Source organism: Macrobrachium nipponense, chromosome 19 (assembly GCF_015104395.2).
Source record: "Macrobrachium nipponense isolate FS-2020 chromosome 19, ASM1510439v2, whole genome shotgun sequence".
Lineage (NCBI taxonomy): Eukaryota > Metazoa > Arthropoda > Malacostraca > Decapoda > Palaemonidae > Macrobrachium > Macrobrachium nipponense.
The window spans coordinates 61,509,721-61,515,596 of NC_061088.1; the positions used below are offsets into that span (position 1 = coordinate 61,509,721).

The following is a 5,876-nucleotide window of genomic DNA, read 5'->3' on the forward strand; positions in this document are numbered from 1 at the left end:
AAATGCGATGACATTCCAACCGACTCAAGATTTTTCAGAGGACGGGAATGAAAGGCTTAGGATGACGGAGCGTCGGGCGAAAAATTTTAACCGATTGTTTCAATTATCAAATACTATTGTTTCTTTTATATATTTATTTATTTATATGTTTTGGTAGGGATATAATATGGCTATTCTTAGAATTCTTATTGGAAAGTGAGAAATATATCTGACGTTGTTATTATAGATTTTAAGCTATTTGCAAGCATAATAATAAGATTAAAGATTTAAAAGAATATTAGTAGGTGTGAACAGGTCGAATATCCTGTTTATTTTGTTAGTCTTATGAGAGATTCAGCTTAAATTATAGTCGTGAAATTTATGAACATGATTCCTCGTCATATGTCTTGATTGCCGAGTTTCCATACTATTTTGTCAGGCACTAGGTTGCTTGTTTGTCGATGAAGGGAGAACAGAAAATATCACTGAAAGAAATTATTTAGGGGAAACAGATTCCAAATTGAGTTTTACTGTAGCAGTAATGACGACGATGCCGATGGAAAGGATTCTGAGACCTGATTAGACTTTAATTTATTATTATTATTATTATTATTATTATTATTATTATTATTATTATTATTATTATTATTATTATTATTATTATTATTATTATTATTATTATTATTCAAACGTTAAACCCTATTCATATGAAAGAAGCTAACAGGGCCCATTGATTCGAAATTCAAGCTTCGAAAGAAATAACCGAAGGTAATGGGAAATGCAGAAAAAAGATCATTTATTAAAAAATGAAAAAATATATTATCAAATTGATAAAGAAATAGATAAAAATCTCTGTAACTATTGAAATACAATGAACATTATGAACTTAATCTATTCCTAGGCATTTTATTGGACTGAATGACTTTTCCATTTTCATTCAATCATGAAAATTTCATTTTAAAAAAATCAAGATTTTAAAATAAAAATGGTGAAAGTTTTCATTGTCATGCAGTTTTGGAAGTATCATATACTAAATGATTTATTTTTTATATTTATTGCAGTCAAGTTTTACCCTCTCATGAAGTTTTTTGGGTGATCGTGTGCATGTGCCAATAACAAATGATTATACGGGAACAGGATCTGTTGTAAATAGCGTTTTTTGAATACTGTATCTTGAAGGTTCACTTATTGGAGTCTTTTTATAGGATGGTTTTAGTTGTTAGACGATATATACGGAAGAAAATGAAGTCATGTTTAAAAAAATGATACTAAGCTTCGTACTCTTAGGGATGCTGTGGCATTTGAAGATAGTAAACTTGAGGGTTATGTTATTAAAAGTTTATACATTTGTTACTAAATAGTTTTGCAATCCTTGAAGGAACCTGAGAGACTTTTGCATGGTTTTTATAGCATAGTTTTTATAAAATTTTCAAAGTCCTGCTTTGGTGTTGCTGAAATAGTGTTTGTAGTGGAAGATGATGACTACTCCCTTGAGGTTCTCTAATAAGTAGGATTCTGCACCAAACAGTTTTTTTTTTTTTTTTTCCTTTGTAGACATTTTGCGTGGTTTGGCGTATTCGATTATATATCTCCTTGAACGTCATTTGTTCATATAGTACGTATCTGACCGGTTTGTATCCAGTCCGGTCACTTGAGAAAATATTTTTCGCTTTAGGAAAAGGACAGAAAGGACAGTGATCAGAAAACTTTATCCTCACAGTTGCTAGCAGATGATCTTTTTTTAATGTTTAGTTTCTTCTTGATAAAAAAAATGGGTCTGTGATATCACCGCATCTTTTCACCTTATCTATATATATTATATATATATTATATATATATATATATATATATATATATATATATGGAAGGGTTATCAGAAAAGCCAATTAATCACAAGACTGGCTGCGTTCTGAGCAGTGAGATTGTCAACTATTTGCTGATGATATTGTTGTTTTTTGCCCTTCTCTTGGTGGTTTGCAGTACTTGGTTCATGAGTGCTTTTACATATTAAATACATAAATTTTGTGATTTTAAATGTTATTGCTCAAAAGACTGAATGTGTGGTTTTCAGCTGTTGCAAGAACAATGAACTGCCACAGAATCATGTAAACATTGATGCACTGCAATAGCAAATATATTAGTGTAAAATTTCTCTGAATTTACAGCTGATGTTAAATACGTACTTTTCAAAGTTTTTTGCTCGTCCTTTTTATTATCTATCACTTGTTTTTAAACTAAAGAATTTAAACCTTTTCAAGTTAAGATGTGTTTTGATTATAGTATCATAATGTTTTTATCTTGACATTGCGATCTGGCATTCCCCAATTATGTGTTCAGCTTGGCATACCAACATTATTACTGAAACTGAATTGAGACGCAAAGGAGTGGCGAGCGCATCAAGTTGAAATATATAAACTGTGATTAAATTAATATAAAACTCGTCAAGGCAGACAAAGGTTATGACATTTGAGGTTCATCTTCAGATGAGGAAAAACTGCCATGCCTTAACCCGGCTACTGGATTAACCAGTGAGAGGCCACGTGTTTTATCAAGAATTAATGACAATTTGACTATCTTTAGTTTTCTGTTAACTCTTTGGAATATGGAAAAAATTACGTTACTTTAAATATTTTCAACATTGATTTAATAGCAAGCACACGGTGTTCTTAGGTAATTATTTCTTCCTGTCAATTATTTTTTTTTTATAAAATGTATTCAGTTTTATTTTAACATATCTAAAATATGAACAGCATAACATGAAATTTCATTAAGAACTGACAAAAAAAGAAAAAAGATGCTCTGTATACATGAAACGTCTTGAATCTGCTTTTATACAGATAACATAAAAATAACTTTAATTTAAATCTAGATCTACGTATACACTCATGAACATCGTCTCTTAAGATCCTCAAATGAACTTTAAAAGGAAAACTAGTTTCAGTAATTTTCTTGTTATAGGTACCCGTTGCCTCTTCTTGGTTAATCCAGTACCAGGCTTGATCCAGGAAAACAGTTCCTCATCTGAAGATTTACCCAAAATGTAATAAATTTTCATTTTATTTTAAATTTATGTTGTTTTATTCTATGAATATGTTTTTGGAAAAATGAATTTTCTTTGTAATCTTATATTTTCTGTGGTGTGCAGTTTGCTTGAGAGTGCCCGAAACGCGGAAGATTTCTCAATTCGTTATTTCCCAGTCTTCGTGGTCATAATTATACAGTAGTTATTTTTGTATTGTACATCACGTTTTATCCCCGTTATATAGTACATGGCATAGATTGCATGCACATGAAACAGACCAGACGGAAGTTAAAGTGAATTTGTTCATTATTTTGAAATATTTCATCAGTTGTAGCTTTATTTGGCTGTGAATTTTTCTGGCCAAACGATAATTAAAGATTGTGATCGTAGTTCAGAATGAATAAAATGTTGTTAGATTTTATTTTTTAAGGTGCTATTTTTGTTATCAACTCATCTTGTTGTATAATTAGTTCCTTTTTTCACAAAAACATTCATTCATGTCATTTCATGCCGTCAAAAAGGGGGACTTTCATTCAGACTTTCATCTCCCACAGCTGGTGTCAACAGCCAATCAATGACAGTTAGTGCAAGCATTGGTCGTGGGCTTTTCTCCAGGTCTCGTTGTTTGCAGGTTATTTATAGAAACATTTGTTACTCCTTGGTACTTCTGTTAATAAAGAGAGTTAACAACAAAGCTGACAAGCCCTTTGATAGTATTTTACCTTTAGGCATACTACGGTAAACATTCTCTCTCTCTCTCTCTCTCTCTCTCTCTCTCTCTCTCTCTCTCTCTCTGTCATATTGTCATCACTTTGTATTCTTTTACTGCCTCGAACCGTTGAATTGCGACCAATGGTCTAGATAAGACCTCTTTTTAGGAAAATCGATTCTAGTTCGTAAAGTATAATGAAATGTAAATGGAAAAGGGGCATATATCAGCGAAGGAAGTATCATCACTAATTTCTTCCAGCATAGATATGTCTTTGGTTTGCACAACTGTGCTATGGAGTTAACGTGATGAGTATAATTATTGACTTATTTCTTTCGATAGCAAGAAATAATATTTCTTTCGATAGTTAGAGATGACGAATCAGGGCAAACGACCATTTAGGTTAGGGATAGCAGTGGAGATATAGAAGACGACAAACGTAATTTTTTTCTTATTGCACATAAACGTCTTCGTGTTCCTTGAGCATCCTTAGCCCCAGTAAGGACAGGGCACGAGGGGAAAGATATGGCAACTCATTATTGCACAGCTTTCTTGGCCATATAATCTCTTTTTATATTTATGTTACATTTAAACTGCCCCAACGAGGTGTGTATAATAGTATATATATATATATTATAATATATATATATATATATATATATTATATTTGTATTTACTGTATTTACTACCGTATCATATATATATACATTATATGTATTTACTGTACCTCCGTTCATATATATATATATATATATATATGTGTGTGTGTGTGTGTGTGTGTGTGTGTGTGTGTGTGTGTGTGTGTGTGTGAACGGAAGTACAGTAAAAGGAATGAAAGGGGTTGCAGCCAGGAGCCGAAGAGACGCGGCAAAGACGTTGTTTTTTGTATCGGGATTATTCTTAATTAGCATATCTTTAATGGTATTGTTATAAGAGAACATCACATTAACATTAAACGATTTAAATATTGATATTATGGTTTCAAATCCACGAAATAAAGTCAAGCTAAGTACATTTTTGGGTTCCTTTTTCATTACTAGCAACACTATAAAACGTTTTGTGAACTTTTTGATAACATAAATCAATTATATGAGGTGGGTAGCAGAGATCGTTCCCTATCATTTTTATGTATCCTATTTCTTGGTTAAGATATTGTGGACTCACAAAGCACGTAAAAACATAGAAGAAAAAATTGAAATTTTAATATTAAAATGGTGGCCAGAATAAAAATGTACATGTGTTAAATTATTTATGGGTTTCCTATAAATACTGAACTTACATTGGAAAGATTCTGTATGTATTAATACATCTAGGGAAGGGATGACATTATTATTTTCAATTTCAACAGTGAATTTTATGGGTGGCATTAAATTATGTAATTTAGACAATAAATCATTTACATCGATTCAACAGGTAAGACTACTAAGATGTCATCTACATATCTGAACCATTTTAAGGGGACAAGTGTGATAGATAGATAGACAGACAGAGTATTAAAAAAAAACTCAGTTGAAGATATTTACAAAGAAAAAAGTTATGGTGCACACACTAGATTTTCTATTCCAAAAGGAGTGATTTCAAATGCAATATCATGTGTAAATATACCAATACATTTCTTTTTTTTTACGTTAAAATACAAGCTCTCTCTCTCTCTCTCTCTCTCTCTCTCTCTCTCTCTCTCTCTCTCTCTCTCTCGTTAAGTCTATTTGTTCCTTAACATTCTTAAGAATACGCTTGTCACTGCTAAGCCTTAATTGTAAAAGAAGGCGCAAATGAAGAATTCCCGTCCTTCGGGGAAGGATGAGAGAGAGAGAGAGAGAGAGAGAGAGAGAGAGATATTTCAGCAAAATATGACCCCAAGAGACAAGACATTATTCAAATCTTTCAAAATCTTTTCTAATGTATTTTGAAAAATCGAAATATATATTATGAAAGACAGAAAATCAATGAAAAATCGAGAGAGGAGAGTATACGCGTAAGAACTGGATATGACCTTGCCACGTAACACTTCAAATATGGATTTCAGTTTGAAGAAAATATGGCCTTAACTGGCCTTGGCAGCAGCTGTTTTTGGGATGTGGTCCAGATCTTCTGCGAAATATGGAGAGAAGTCTAACGCAGGAATACTCATCTTGTAGCGGTCTCTTCACTGGTCAGGTTTAGGAT

At 31.9% G+C, this 5,876-nt stretch overlaps 1 protein-coding gene across 1 annotated transcript in view; it reads right to left on the bottom strand.

Moving 5' to 3' along the window:
* The window catches only part of LOC135211929 (formin-2-like), a 103,047-nt gene that overhangs the window by 82,346 nt on the left and 14,825 nt on the right, over positions 1-5,876 (bottom strand). The gene's annotated exons all lie outside the window — the stretch shown is intronic.